General features: G+C 34.7%; 5 non-coding genes across 5 annotated transcripts; all 5 read right to left on the reverse strand.

Moving 5' to 3' along the window:
• Window positions 1-4,876: 4,876 nt before the first annotated feature.
• On the reverse strand, window positions 4,877-4,950 carry TRNAN-AUU (transfer RNA asparagine (anticodon AUU)). The gene has a single exon. It is a non-coding gene; the product is annotated as a tRNA-Asn (tRNA).
• Window positions 4,951-6,042: 1,092 nt separating this feature from the next.
• TRNAN-AUU (transfer RNA asparagine (anticodon AUU)) lies at window positions 6,043-6,116 on the reverse strand. Its single transcript has one exon. It is a non-coding gene; the product is annotated as a tRNA-Asn (tRNA).
• A 3,432-nt stretch (window positions 6,117-9,548) lies between these two features.
• On the reverse strand, window positions 9,549-9,622 carry TRNAN-AUU (transfer RNA asparagine (anticodon AUU)). Its single transcript has one exon. It is a non-coding gene; the product is annotated as a tRNA-Asn (tRNA).
• Window positions 9,623-11,880: 2,258 nt separating this feature from the next.
• Window positions 11,881-11,954, reverse strand: TRNAN-AUU (transfer RNA asparagine (anticodon AUU)). Its single transcript has one exon. It is a non-coding gene; the product is annotated as a tRNA-Asn (tRNA).
• Window positions 11,955-14,217: 2,263 nt separating this feature from the next.
• On the reverse strand, window positions 14,218-14,291 carry TRNAN-AUU (transfer RNA asparagine (anticodon AUU)). The gene has a single exon. It is a non-coding gene; the product is annotated as a tRNA-Asn (tRNA).
• Between the last annotated feature and the right edge of the window lie 2,430 nt (window positions 14,292-16,721).

A 16,721-nucleotide genomic window follows, 5' to 3' on the forward strand; every position in this document is an offset into this window, starting at 1 on the left:
AATTTGATTTTTTTGCCAGCATATTTCTTTTTCTCTGCAACCCACTGCTAAATTGTGCTTCCTAGATGTTTTTATAAAATCACTGAATCAAATCTAACTCTGATTACATCAGAGAAGGCCAGGTACCCTACACCATAACAGGGGGTATGAAATTTGACTTGTCTACTTAAAGATCACCAAAATCTGATAACAAGGTCAATTACGTCCCTGGGTGGGATTGAACCACCAACCTTTTGGTTAATAGCCATACACACTAACTGATTGCGCCACAGAGACACTTTGCAAAAGTACATACTGACAAAGGCTAATAAGCATTCATCTAAAACGTTTCCTAGAAAAACTTAAAAAAGTCAATAATCTGGAGAGTTTTTGTAAGATGTTTCTTCTATCAACCAACGAAGAAACACATTGGTACTTTCCCATGATGAGTGAGTGCTTCAGGATCTCTTGCACTTACATGTGCAGCAGAGTACAGCAATGGAAGCATGCTGGGCCCATAACCCAGAGGTAGGCAGATTGAAACTATCCTCTCCTATATGCATTTTTTTGTTTGTTAATTAAAGTAATCCAAAACTGGGATTGATATTTTGGCTCTTTTATTTTTACTTAAAGTACAATAACTTTTACCATTTTAATTTGTTTTAATAGTATATTGACAGTATTGTTTTCTTTCAAAAATCCACTTAATTTTCTTTACCCTATTATTAAAATGGTAATTGACAAAAACAAACTACATTGTCACCAGAAGAGCAATACAAAATGTACAAGTGATATATTAAAATCATCTTTCCAGCTTGAATTTCAATGATGCATTGGGGCAACGATTTTGTGAGAAACATCTTCACCCTTAAATAAAGATTTTCTTAATTCCTTACCTGTGTGCTAATTAGATATCACCTTGTTTTCACATTAAACAGACTTCCACATGAGAAAGCAGCAAGGATGCAGTGGCGTTAATGTTTCCTGGTGTCAACCTGTATTATTTCAGTAGACATTGAAATGAGGATGCATCTTGCTGCCTTTCCAATGAAGCAAGTTTAATTTAGTAATAGGTGAAAAACCATCCTTACAAAGGTGTTAATCAGAGACTTGGCTTTGTGGACACTTTTCAGAGAACAAATTTGTTAGCATAAAAATAAAGCCAGAAAATAAAGAGCTGTTTAATCACTCAATTGGATTTTTCTGCCAGCATATTTTTTTTCTCTGCAACCCACTGCTAAATTGTGCTTCCTAGCTGTTTTTATAAAATCACTGAATCAAATCTAACTCTGATTACATCAGAGAAGGCCAGGTACCCTACACCATAACAGGGGGTTTGAAATTTTGACTTGTCTACTTAAAGATCACCAAAATCTGATAACAAGGTCAATTAGGTCCCTGGGTGGGATTGAACCACCAACCTTTTGGTTAAAAGCCGTACATACTAACTGATTGCGCCACAGAAACACCTTGCAAAAGTCCATACTGACAAAGGCTAATAAGCATTCATCTAAAACGTTTCCTAGAAAAACTTTAAAAAGTCAATAATCTGGAGAGTTTTTGTAAGATGTTTCTTCCATCAACCAACGAAGAAACACATTGGTACTTTCCCATGATGAGTGAGTGCTTCAGGATCTCTTGAACTTACATGTGCAGCAGAGTATTGCAATGGAAGCATGCTGGGCCCATAACCCAGAGGTAAGCAGATTGAAACTATCCTCTGCTATATGCATTTTTTTTTTGTTAATTAAAGTAATCCAAAACTGGGATTGATATTTTGTCTCTTTTATTTTTACTTAAAGTATAATAACTTTTACCATTTTAATTTGTTTTAATAGTATATTGACATTATTGTTTTCTTTCAAAAATCCACTTCATTTTCTTTACCCTATTATTAAAATGGTAATTGACAAAAACAAACTACATTGTCACCAGAAGAGCAATACAAAATGTACAAGTGATATATTAAAATCATCTTTCCTGCTTGAATTTCAATGATGCATTGGGTCAACAATTTTGTGAGAAACATCTTCACCCTTAAATAAAGATTTTCTTAATTCCTTACCTGTGTGCTAATTAGATATCACCTTGTTTTCATATTAAACAGACTTCCACATGAGAAAGCAGCAAGGATGCAGTGGCGTTAATGTTTCCTGGTGTCAACTTGTATTATTTCAGTAGACATTGAAATGAGGATGCATCTTGCTGCCTTTCCAATGAAGCAAGTTTAATTTAGTAATAGGTGAAAAACCATCCTTACAAAGGTGTTAATCAGAGACTTGGCTTTGTGGACACTTTTCAGAGAACAAATTTGTTAGCATAAAAATAAAGCCAGAAAATAAAGAGCTGTTTAATCACTCAATTGGATTTTTCTGCCAGCATATTTTTTTTCTCTGCAACCCACTGCTAAATTGTGCTTCCTAGCTGTTTTTATAAAATCACTGAATCAAATCTAACTCTGATTACATCAGAGAAGGCCAGGTACCCTACACCATAACAGGGGGTATGAAATTTGACTTGTCTACTTAAAGATCACCAAAATCTGATCACAAGGTTAATTACGTCCCTGGGTGGGATTGAACCACCAACCTTTTGGTTAATAGCCAAACACACTAACCGATTGCACCACAGAGACACTTTGCAAAAGTCCATACTGACAAAGGCTAATAAGCATTCATCTAAAACGTTTCCTAGAAAAAGTTTAAAAAGTCAATAATCTGGAGAGTTTTTGTAAGATGTTTCTTCCATCAACCAACGAAGAAACACATTGGTACTTTCCCATGATGAGTGAGTGCTTCAGGATCTCTTGCACTTACATGTGCAGCAGAGTACTGCAATGGAAGCATGCTGGGCCCATAACCCAGAGGTAGGCAGATTGAAACTATCCTCTGCTATATGCATTTTTTTTGTTAATTAAAGTAATCCAAAACTGGGATTGATATTTTGTCTCTTTTATTTTTACTTAAAGTACAATAACTTTTACCATTTTAATTTGTTTTAATAGTATATTGACAGTATTGTTTTCTTTCAAAAATCCACTTCATTTTCTTTACCCTATTATTAAAATGGTAATTGACAAAAACAAACTACATTGTCACCAGAAGAGCAATACAAAATGTACAAGTGATATATTAAAATCATCTTTCCAGCTTGAATTTCAATGATGCATTGGGTCAATAATTTTGTGAGAAACATCTTCACCCTTAAATAAAGATTTTCTTAATTCCTTACCTGTGTGCTAATTAGATATCACCTTGTTTTCACATTAAACAGACTTCCACATGAGAAAGCAGCAAGGATGCAGTGGCGTTAATGTTTCCTGGTGTCAACCTGTATTATTTCAGTAGACATTGAAATGAGGATACATCTTGCTGCCTTTCCAATGAAGCAAGTTTAATTTAGTAATAGGTGAAAAACCATCCCTACAAAGGTGTTAATCAGAGACTTGGCTTTGTGGACACTTTTCAGAGAACAAATTTGTTAGCATAAAAATAAAGCCAGAAAATGAAGAGCTGTTTAATCACGCAATTTGATTTTTTTGCCAGCATATTTCTTTTTCTCTGCAACCCACTGCTAAATTGTGCTTCCTAGATGTTTTTATAAAATCACTGAATCAAATCTAACTCTGATTACATCAGAGAAGGCCAGGTACCCTACACCATAACAGGGGGTATGAAATTTGACTTGTCTACTTAAAGATCACCAAAATCTGATAACAAGGTCAATTACGTCCCTGGGTGGGATTGAACCACCAACCTTTTGGTTAATAGCCGTACACACTAACTGATTGCGCCACAGAGACACTTTGCAAAAGTACATACTGACAAAGGCTAATAAGCATTCATCTAAAACGTTTCCTAGAAAAACTTAAAAAAGTCAATAATCTGGAGAGTTTTTGTAAGATGTTTCTTCCATCAACCAACGAAGAAACACATTGGTACTTTCCCATGATGAGTGAGTGCTTCAGGATCTCTTGAACTTACATGTGCAGCAGAGTACTGCAATGGAAGCATGCTGGGCCCATAACCCAGAGGTAGGCAGATTGAAACTATCCTCTGCTATATGCGTTTTTTTTTGTTAATTAAAGTAATCCAAAACTGGGATTGATATTTTGTCTCTTTTATTTTTACTTAAAGTACTATAACTTTTACCATTTTAATTTGTTTTAATAGTATATTGACAGTATTGTTTTCTTTCAAAAATCCACTTCATTTTCTTTACCCTATTATTAAAATGGTAATTGACAAAAACAAACTACATTGTCACCAGAAGAGCAATACAAAATGTACAAGTGATATATTAAAATCATCTTTCCAGCTTGAATTTCAATGTTGCATTGGGTCAACAATTTTGTGAGAAACATCTTCACCCTTAAATAAAGATTTTCTTAATTCCTTACCTGTGTGCTAATTAGATATCACCTTGTTTTCACATTAAACAGACTTCCACATGAGAAAGCAGCAAGGATGCAGTGGCGTTAATGTTTCCTGGTGTCAACTTGTATTATTTCAGTAGACATTGAAATGAGGATGCATCTTGCTGCCTTTCCAATGAAGCAAGTTTAATTTAGTAATAGGTGAAAAACCATCCTTACAAAGGTGTTAATCAGAGACTTGGCTTTGTGGACACTTTTCAGAGAACAAATTTGTTAGCATAAAAATAAAGCCAGAAAATGAAGAGCTGTTTAATCACTCGATTGGATTTTTCTGCCAGCATATTTTTTTTCTCTGCAACCCACTGCTAAATTGTGCTTCCTAGCTGTTTTTTATAAAATCACTGAACCAAATCTAACTCTGATTACATCAGAGAAGGCCATGTACCCTACACCATAAGAGGAGGTTTGAAATTTTGACTTGTCTACTTAAATATCACCAAAATCTGATCACAAGGTTAATTACGTCCCTGGGTGGGATTGAACCACCAACCTTTTGGTTAATAGCCAAACACACTAACCGATTGCGCCACAGAGACACTTTGCAAAAGTCCATACTGACAAAGGCTAATAAGCATTCATCTAAAACGTTTCCTAGAAAAACTTTAAAAAGTCAATAATCTGGAGAGTTTTTGTAAGATGTTTCTTCCATCAACCAACGAAGAAACACATTGGTACTTTCCCATGATGAGTGAGTGCTTCAGGATCTCTTGCACTTACATGTGCAGCAGAGTACTGCAATGGAAGCATGCTGGGCCCATAACCCAGAGGTAGGCAGATTGAAACTATCCTCTGCTATATGAATTTTTTTGTTAATTAAAGTAATCCAAAACTGGGATTGATATTTTGTCTCTTTTATTTTTACTTAAAGTACAATAACTTTTACCATTTTAATTTGTTTTAATAGTATATTGACAGTATTGTTTTCTTTCAAAAATCCACGTAATTTTCTTTACCCTATTATTAATATGGTAATTGACAAAAACAAACTACATTGTCACCAGAAGAGCAATACAAAATGTACAAGTGATATATTAAAATCATCTTTCCAGCTTGAATTTCAATGATGCATTGGGGCAACGATTTTGTGAGAAACATCTTCACCCTTAAATAAAGATTTTCTTAATTCCTTACCTGTGTGCTAATTAGATATCACCTTGTTTTCATATTAAACAGACTTCCACATGAGAAAGCAGCAAGGATGCAGTGGCGTTAATGTTTCCTGGTGTCAACTTGTATTATTTCAGTAGACATTGAAATGAGGATGCATCTTGCTGCCTTTCCAATGAAGCAAGTTTAATTTAGTAATAGGTGAAAAACCATCCTTACAAAGGTGTTAATCAGAGACTTGGCTTTGTGGACACTTTTCAGAGAACAAATTTGTTAGCATAAAAATAAAGCCAGAAAATAAAGAGCTGTTTAATCACTCAATTGGATTTTTCTGCCAGCATATTTTTTTTCTCTGCAACCCACTGCTAAATTGTGCTTCCTAACTGTTTTTATAAAATCACTGAAATAAATCTAACTCTGATTACATCAGAGAAGGCCAGGTACCCTACACCATAACAGGGGGTTTGAAATTTTGACTTGTCTACTTAAAGATCACCAAAATCTGATCACAAGGTTAATTACGTCCCTGGGTGGGATTGAACCACCAACCTTTTGGTTAATAGCCAAACACACTAACCGATTGCGCCACAGAGACACTTTGCAAAAGTCCATACTGACAAAGGCTAATAAGCATTCATCTAAAACGTTTCCTAGAAAAACTTTAAAAAGTCAATAATCTGGAGAGTTTTTGTAAGATGTTTCTTCCATCAACCAACGAAGAAACACATTGGTACTTTCCCATGATGAGTGAGTGCTTCAGGATCTCTTGCACTTACATGTGCAGCAGAGTACTGCAATGGAAGCATGCTGGGCCCATAACCCAGAGGTAGGCAGATTGAAACTATCCTCTGCTATATGCATTTTTTTTGTTAATTAAAGTAATCCAAAACTGGGATTGATATTTTGTCTCTTTTATTTTTACTTAAAGTACAATAACTTTTACCATTTTAATTTGTTTTAATAGTATATTGACAGTATTGTTTTCTTTCAAAAATCCACTTCATTTTCTTTACCCTATTATTAAAATGGTAATTGACAAAAACAAACTACATTGTCACCAGAAGAGCAATACAAAATGTACAAGTGATATATTAAAATCATCTTTCCAGCTTGAATTTCAATGATGCATTGGGTCAACAATTTTGTGAGAAACATCTTCACCCTTAAATAAAGATTTTCTTAATTCCTTACCTGTGTGCTAATTAGATATCACCTTGTTTTAACATTAAACAGACTTCCACATGAGAAAGCAGCAAGGATGCAGTGGCGTTAATGTTTCCTGGTGTCAACCTGTATTATTTCAGTAGACATTGAAATGAGGATACATCTTGCTGCCTTTCCAATGAAGCAAGTTTAATTTAGTAATAGGTGAAAAACCATCCCTACAAAGGTGTTAATCAGAGACTTGGCTTTGTGGACACTTTTCAGAGAACAAATTTGTTAGCATAAAAATAAAGCCAGAAAATGAAGAGCTGTTTAATAACGCAATTTGATTTTTTTGCCAGCATATTTCTTTTTCTCTGCAACCCACTGCTAAATTGTGCTTCCTAGATGTTTTTATAAAATCACTGAATCAAATCTAACTCTGATTACATCAGAGAAGGCCAGGTACCCTACACCATAACAGGGGGTATGAAATTTGACTTGTCTACTTAAAGATCACCAAAATCTGATAACAAGGTCAATTACGTCCCTGGGTGGGATTGAACCACCAACCTTTTGGTTAATAGCCATACACACTAACTGATTGCGCCACAGAGACACTTTGCAAAAGTACATACTGACAAAGGCTAATAAGCATTCATCTAAAACGTTTCCTAGAAAAACTTAAAAAAGTCAATAATCTGGAGAGTTTTTGTAAGATGTTTCTTCTATCAACCAACGAAGAAACACATTGGTACTTTCCCATGATGAGTGAGTGCTTCAGGATCTCTTGCACTTACATGTGCAGCAGAGTACAGCAATGGAAGCATGCTGGGCCCATAACCCAGAGGTAGGCAGATTGAAACTATCCTCTCCTATATGCATTTTTTTGTTTGTTAATTAAAGTAATCCAAAACTGGGATTGATATTTTGGCTCTTTTATTTTTACTTAAAGTACAATAACTTTTACCATTTTAATTTGTTTTAATAGTATATTGACAGTATTGTTTTCTTTCAAAAATCCACTTCATTTTCTTTACCCTATTATTAAAATGGTAATTGACAAAAACAAACTACATTGTCACCAGAAGAGCAATACAAAATGTACAAGTGATATATTAAAATCATCTTTCCAGCTTGAATTTCAATGATGCATTGGGGCAACGATTTTGTGAGAAACATCTTCACCCTTAAATAAAGATTTTCTTAATTCCTTACCTGTGTGCTAATTAGATATCACCTTGTTTTCACATTAAACAGACTTCCACATGAGAAAGCAGCAAGGATGCAGTGGCGTTAATGTTTCCTGGTGTCAACCTGTATTATTTCAGTAGACATTGAAATGAGGATGCATCTTGCTGCCTTTCCAATGAAGCAAGTTTAATTTAGTAATAGGTGAAAAACCATCCTTACAAAGGTGTTAATCAGAGACTTGGCTTTGTGGACACTTTTCAGAGAACAAATTTGTTAGCATAAAAATAAAGCCAGAAAATAAAGAGCTGTTTAATCACTCAATTGGATTTTTCTGCCAGCATATTTTTTTTCTCTGCAACCCACTGCTAAATTGTGCTTCCTAGCTGTTTTTATAAAATCACTGAATCAAATCTAACTCTGATTACATCAGAGAAGGCCAGGTACCCTACACCATAACAGGGGGTTTGAAATTTTGACTTGTCTACTTAAAGATCACCAAAATCTGATAACAAGGTCAATTAGGTCCCTGGGTGGGATTGAACCACCAACCTTTTGGTTAAAAGCCGTACATACTAACTGATTGCGCCACAGAAACACCTTGCAAAAGTCCATACTGACAAAGGCTAATAAGCATTCATCTAAAACGTTTCCTAGAAAAACTTTAAAAAGTCAATAATCTGGAGAGTTTTTGTAAGATGTTTCTTCCATCAACCAACGAAGAAACACATTGGTACTTTCCCATGATGAGTGAGTGCTTCAGGATCTCTTGAACTTACATGTGCAGCAGAGTATTGCAATGGAAGCATGCTGGGCCCATAACCCAGAGGTAAGCAGATTGAAACTATCCTCTGCTATATGCATTTTTTTTTTGTTAATTAAAGTAATCCAAAACTGGGATTGATATTTTGTCTCTTTTATTTTTACTTAAAGTATAATAACTTTTACCATTTTAATTTGTTTTAATAGTATATTGACATTATTGTTTTCTTTCAAAAATCCACTTCATTTTCTTTACCCTATTATTAAAATGGTAATTGACAAAAACAAACTACATTGTCACCAGAAGAGCAATACAAAATGTACAAGTGATATATTAAAATCATCTTTCCTGCTTGAATTTCAATGATGCATTGGGTCAACAATTTTGTGAGAAACATCTTCACCCTTAAATAAAGATTTTCTTAATTCCTTACCTGTGTGCTAATTAGATATCACCTTGTTTTCATATTAAACAGACTTCCACATGAGAAAGCAGCAAGGATGCAGTGGCGTTAATGTTTCCTGGTGTCAACTTGTATTATTTCAGTAGACATTGAAATGAGGATGCATCTTGCTGCCTTTCCAATGAAGCAAGTTTAATTTAGTAATAGGTGAAAAACCATCCTTACAAAGGTGTTAATCAGAGACTTGGCTTTGTGGACACTTTTCAGAGAACAAATTTGTTAGCATAAAAATAAAGCCAGAAAATAAAGAGCTGTTTAATCACTCAATTGGATTTTTCTGCCAGCATATTTTTTTTCTCTGCAACCCACTGCTAAATTGTGCTTCCTAGCTGTTTTTATAAAATCACTGAATCAAATCTAACTCTGATTACATCAGAGAAGGCCAGGTACCCTACACCATAACAGGGGGTTTGAAATTTTGACTTGTCTACTTAAAGATCACCAAAATCTGATCACAAGGTTAATTACGTCCCTGGGTGGAATTGAACCACCAACCTTTTGGTTAATAGCCAAACACACTAACCGATTGCACCACAGAGACACTTTGCAAAAGTCCATACTGACAAAGGCTAATAAGCATTCATCTAAAACGTTTCCTAGAAAAAGTTTAAAAAGTCAATAATCTGGAGAGTTTTTGTAAGATGTTTCTTCCATCAACCAACGAAGAAACACATTGGTACTTTCCCATGATGAGTGAGTGCTTCAGGATCTCTTGCACTTACATGTGCAGCAGAGTACTGCAAAGGAAGCATGCTGGGCCCATAACCCAGAGGTAGGCAGATTGAAACTATCCTCTGCTATATGCATTTTTTTTGTTAATTAAAGTAATCCAAAACTGGGATTGATATTTTGTCTCTTTTATTTTTACTTAAAGTACAATAACTTTTACCATTTTAATTTGTTTTAATAGTATATTGACAGTATTGTTTTCTTTCAAAAATCCACTTCATTTTCTTTACCCTATTATTAAAATGGTAATTGACAAAAACAAACTACATTGTCACCAGAAGAGCAATACAAAATGTACAAGTGATATATTAAAATCATCTTTCCAGCTTGAATTTCAATGATGCATTGGGTCAATAATTTTGTGAGAAACATCTTCACCCTTAAAGATTTTCTTAATTCCTTACCTGTGTGCTAATTAGATATCACCTTGTTTTCACATTAAACAGACTTCCACATGAGAAAGCAGCAAGGATGCAGTGGCGTTAATGTTTCCTGGTGTCAACCTGTATTATTTCAGTAGACATTGAAATGAGGATACATCTTGCTGCCTTTCCAATGAAGCAAGTTTAATTTAGTAATAGGTGAAAAACCATCCCTACAAAGGTGTTAATCAGAGACTTGGCTTTGTGGACACTTTTCAGAGAACAAATTTGTTAGCATAAAAATAAAGCCAGAAAATGAAGAGCTGTTTAATCACGCAATTTGATTTTTTTGCCAGCATATTTCTTTTTCTCTGCAACCCACTGCTAAATTGTGCTTCCTAGATGTTTTTATAAAATCACTGAATCAAATCTAACTCTGATTACATCAGAGAAGGCCAGGTACCCTACACCATAACAGGGGGTATGAAATTTGACTTGTCTACTTAAAGATCACCAAAATCTGATAACAAGGTCAATTACGTCCCTGGGTGGGATTGAACCACCAACCTTTTGGTTAATAGCCGTACACACTAACTGATTGCGCCACAGAGACACTTTGCAAAAGTATATACTGACAAAGGCTAATAAGCATTCATCTAAAACGTTTCCTAGAAAAACTTAAAAAAGTCAATAATCTGGAGAGTTTTTGTAAGATGTTTCTTCCATCAACCAACAAAGAAACACATTGGTACTTTCCCATGATGAGTGAGTGCTTCAGGATCTCTTGAACTTACATGTGCAGCAGAGTACTGCAATGGAAGCATGCTGGGCCCATAACCCAGAGGTAGGCAGATTGAAACTATCCTCTGCTATATGCATTTTTTTTTGTTAATTAAAGTAATCCAAAACTGGGATTGATATTTTGTCTCTTTTATTTTTACTTAAAGTACTATAACTTTTACCATTTTAATTTGTTTTAATAGTATATTGACAGTATTGTTTTCTTTCAAAAATCCACTTCATTTTCTTTACCCTATTATTAAAATGGTAATTGACAAAAACAAACTACATTGTCACCAGAAGAGCAATACAAAATGTACAAGTGATATATTAAAATCATCTTTCCAGCTTGAATTTCAATGTTGCATTGGGTCAACAATTTTGTGAGAAACATCTTCACCCTTAAATAAAGATTTTCTTAATTCCTTACCTGTGTGCTAATTAGATATCACCTTGTTTTCACATTAAACAGACTTCCACATGAGAAAGCAGCAAGGATGCAGTGGCGTTAATGTTTCCTGGTGTCAACTTGTATTATTTCAGTAGACATTGAAATGAGGATGCATCTTGCTGCCTTTCCAATGAAGCAAGTTTAATTTAGTAATAGGTGAAAAACCATCCTTACAAAGGTGTTAATCAGAGACTTGGCTTTGTGGACACTTTTCAGAGAACAAATTTGTTAGCATAAAAATAAAGCCAGAAAATGAAGAGCTGTTTAATCACTCGATTGGATTTTTCTGCCAGCATATTTTTTTTCTCTGCAACCCACTGCTAAATTGTGCTTCCTAGCTGTTTTTTATAAAATCACTGAATCAAATCTAACTCTGATTACATCAGAGAAGGCCATGTACCCTACACCATAAGAGGAGGTTTGAAATTTTGACTTGTCTACTTAAATATCACCAAAATCTGATCACAAGGTTAATTACGTCCCTGGGTGGGATTGAACCACCAACCTTTTGGTTAATAGCCAAACACACTAACCGATTGCGCCACAGAGACACTTTGCAAAAGTCCATACTGACAAAGGCTAATAAGCATTCATCTAAAACGTTTCCTAGAAAAACTTTAAAAAGTCAATAATCTGGAGAGTTTTTGTAAGATGTTTCTTCCATCAACCAACGAAGAAACACATTGGTACTTTCCCATGATGAGTGAGTGCTTCAGGATCTCTTGCACTTACATGTGCAGCAGAGTACTGCAATGGAAGCATGCTGGGCCCATAACCCAGAGGTAGGCAGATTGAAACTATCCTCTGCTATATGCATTTTTTTTGTTAATTAAAGTAATCCAAAACTGGGATTGATATTTTGTCTCTTTTATTTTTACTTAAAGTACAATAACTTTTACCATTTTAATTTGTTTTAATAGTATATTGACAGTATTGTTTTCTTTCAAAAATCCACTTCATTTTCTTTACCCTATTATTAAAATGGTAATTGACAAAAACAAACTACATTGTCACCAGAAGAGCAATACAAAATGTACAAGTGATATATTAAAATCATCTTTCCAGCTTGAATTTCAATGATGCATTGGGTCAACAATTTTGTGAGAAACATCTTCACCCTTAAATAAAGATTTTCTTAATTCCTTACCTGTGTGCTAATTAGATATCACCTTGTTTTAACATTAAACAGACTTCCACATTAGAAAGCAGCAAGGATGCAGTGGCGTTAATGTTTCCTGGTGTCAACCTGTATTATTTCAGTAGACATTGAAATGAGGATACATCTTGCTGCCTTTCCAATGAAGCAAGTTTAATTTAGTAATAGGTGAAAAACCATCCCTACAAAGGTGTTAATCAGAGACTTGGCTTTGTGGACACTTTTCAGAGAACAAATTTGTTAGCATAAAAATAAAGCCAGAAAATGAAGAGCTGTTTAATCACGCAATTTGATTTTTTTGCCAGCATATTTCTTTTTCTCTGCAACCCACTGCTAAATTGTGCTTCCTAGATGTTTTTATAAAATCACTGAATCAAATCTAACTCTGATTACATCAGAGAAGGCCAGGTACCCTACACCATAACAGGGGGTATGAAATTTGACTTGTCTACTTAAAGATCACCAAAATCTGATAACAAGGTCAATTACGTCCCTGGGTGGGATTGAACCACCAACCTTTTGGTTAATAGCCGTACACACTAACTGATTGCGCCACAGAGACACTTTGCAAAAGTACATCCTGACAAAGGCTAATAAGCATTCATCTAAAACGTTTCCTAGAAAAACTTTAAAAAGTCAATAATCTGGAGAGTTTTTGTAAGATGTTTCTTCTATCAACCAACGAAGAAACACATTGGTACTTTCCCATGATGAGTGAGTGCTTCAGGATCTCTTGCACTTACATGTGCAGCAGAGTACAGCAATGGAAGCATGCTGGGCCCATAACCCAGAGGTAGGCAGATTGAAACTATCCTCTCCTATATGCATTTTTTTGTTTGTTAATTAAAGTAATCCAAAACTGGGATTGATATTTTGGCTCTTTTATTTTTACTTAAAGTACAATAACTTTTACCATTTTAATTTGTTTTAATAGTATATTGACAGTATTGTTTTCTTTCAAAAATCCACTTCATTTTCTTTACCCTATTATTAAAATGGTAATTGACAAAAACAAACTACATTGTCACCAGAAGAGCAATACAAAATGTACAAGTGATATATTAAAATCATCTTTCCAGCTTGAATTTCAATGATGCATTGGGGCAACGATTTTGTGAGAAACATCTTCACCCTTAAATAAAGATTTTCTTAATTCCTTACCTGTGTGCTAATTAGATATCACCTTGTTTTCACATTAAACAGACTTCCACATGAGAAAGCAGCAAGGATGCAGTGGCGTTAATGTTTCCTGGTGTCAACCTGTATTATTTCAGTAGACATTGAAATGAGGATGCATCTTGCTGCCTTTCCAATGAAGCAAGTTTAATTTAGTAATAGGTGAAAAACCATCCTTACAAAGGTGTTAATCAGAGACTTGGCTTTGTGGACACTTTTCAGAGAACAAATTTGTTAGCATAAAAATAAAGCCAGAAAATAAAGAGCTGTTTAATCACTCAATTGGATTTTTCTGCCAGCATATTTTTTTTCTCTGCAACCCACTGCTAAATTGTGCTTCCTAGCTGTTTTTATAAAATCACTGAATCAAATCTAACTCTGATTACATCAGAGAAGGCCAGGTACCCTACACCATAACAGGGGGTTTGAAATTTTGACTTGTCTACTTAAAGATCACCAAAATCTGATAACAAGGTCAATTAGGTCCCTGGGTGGGATTGAACCACCAACCTTTTGGTTAATAGCCAAACACACTAACCGATTGCGCCACAGAGACACTTTGCAAAAAGTACATACTGACAAAGGCTAATAAGCATACATCTAGAACGTTTCCTAGAAAACATTAAAAAATCAATAATCTGGAGAGTTTTTGTAAGATGTTTCTTCCATCAACCAACGAATAAACACATTGGTACTTTCCCATGATGAGTGAGTGCTTCAGGATCTCTTGCACTTACATGGGCAGCAGAGTACTGCAATGGAAGCATGCTGGACCCATAACCCAGAGGTAGGCAGATTGAAACTATCCTTTGCTATATGCATTTTTTTTGTTAATTTAAGTAATCAAAACTGGGATTGATATTTTTGCTCTTTTATTTTTACTTAAAGTACAATAACTTTTACCATTTTAATTTGTTTTAATAGTATATTGACAGTATAGTTTTCTTTCAAAAATCCACTTAATTTTCTTTACCCTGTTATTAAAATGGTAATTGACAAAAAAACTACATTGTCACCAGAAGAGCAATACAAAATGTACAAGTGATATATTTAAATCATCTTTCCAGCTTGAATTTCAATGATGCATTGGGGCAACAATTTTGTGAGAAACATCTTCACCCTTAAATAAAGATTTTCGTAATTCCTTACCTGTGTGCTAATTAGATATCACCTTGTTTTCACATTAAACAGACTTCCACATGAGAAAGCAGCAAGGATGCAGTGGCGTTAATGTTTCCTGGTGTCAACCTGTATTATTTCAGTAGACATTGAAATGAGGATGCATCTTGCTGCCTTTCCAATGAAGCAAGTTTAATTTAGTAATAGGTGAAAAACAATCCCTACAAAGGTGTTAATCAGAGACTTGGCTTTGTGGACACTTTTCAGAGAACAAATTTGTTAGCATAAAAATAAAGCCAGAAAATAAAGAGCTGTTTAATCACGCAATTTGATTTTTTTGCCAGCATATTTCTTTTTCTCTGCAACCCACTGCTAAATTGTGCTTCCTAGATGTTTTTATAAAATCACTGAATCAAATCTAACTCTGATTACATCAGAGAAGGCCAGGTACCCTACACCATAAGAGGGGGTATGAAATTTGACTTGTCTACTTAAAGATCACCAAAATCTGATAACAAGGTCAATTAGGTCCCTGGGTGGGATTGAACCACCAACCTTTTGGTTAATAGCCGTACACACTAACTGATTGCGCCACAGAGACACTTTGCAAAAGGTCATACTGACAAAGGCTAATAAGCATTCATCTATAACGTTTCCTAGAAAAACTTTAAAAAGTCAATAATCTGGAGAGTTTTTGTAAGATGTTTCTTCCATCAACCAACGAAGAAACACATTGGTACTTTCCCATGATGAGTGAGTGCTTCAGGATCTCTTGCACTTACATGTGCAGCAGAGTACTGCAATGGAAGCATGCTGGGCCCATAACCCAGAGGTAAGCAGATTGAAACTATCCTCTGCTATATGCATTTTTTTTTGTTAATTAAAGTAATCCAAAACTGGGATTGATATTTTGGCTCTTTTATTTTTACTTAAAGTACAATAACTTTTACCATTTTAATTTGTTTTAATAGTATATTGACATTATTGTTTTCTTTCAAAAATCCACTTCATTTTCTTTACCCTATTATTAAAATGGTAATTGACAAAAACAAACTACATTGTCACCAGAAGAGCAATACAAAATGTACAAGTGATATATTAAAATCATCTTTCCAGCTTGAATTTCAATGATGCATTGGGTCAATAATTTTGTGAGAAACATCTTCACCCTTAAATAAAGATTTTCTTAATTCCTTACCTGTGTGCTAATTAGATATCACCTTGTTTTCACATTAAACAGACTTCCACATGAGAAAGCAGCAAGGATGCAGTGGCGTTAATGTTTCCTGGTGTCAACCTGTATTATTTCAGTAGACATTGAAATGAGGATACATCTTGCTGCCTTTCCAATGAAGCAAGTTTAATTTAGTAATAGGTGAAAAACCATCCCTACAAAGGTGTTAATCAGAGACTTGGCTTTGTGGACACTTTTCAGAGAACAAATTTGTTAGCATAAAAATAAAGCCAGAAAATGAAGAGCTGTTTAATCACGCAATTTGATTTTTTTGCCAGCATATTTCTTTTTCTCTGCAACCCACTGCTAAATTGTGCTTCCTAGATGTTTTTATAAAATCACTGAATCAAATCTAACTCTGATTACATCAGAGAAGGCCAGGTACCCTACACCATAACAGGGGGTATGAAATTTGACTTGTCTACTTAAAGATCACCAAAATCTGATAACAAGGTCAATTACGTCCCTGGGTGGGATTGAACCACCAACCTTTTGGTTAACAGCCGTACACACTAACTGATTGCACCACAGAGACACTTTGCAAAAGTACATACTGACAAATGCTAATAAGCATTCATCTAAAACGTTTCCTAGAAAAACTTAAAAAAGTCAATAATCTGGAGAGTTTTTGTA

The sequence above is a fragment of the Pseudophryne corroboree genome, unplaced genomic scaffold (genome assembly GCF_028390025.1).
Source record: "Pseudophryne corroboree isolate aPseCor3 unplaced genomic scaffold, aPseCor3.hap2 scaffold_321, whole genome shotgun sequence".
In the NCBI taxonomy this organism is placed as follows: Eukaryota; Metazoa; Chordata; class Amphibia; order Anura; family Myobatrachidae; genus Pseudophryne; species Pseudophryne corroboree.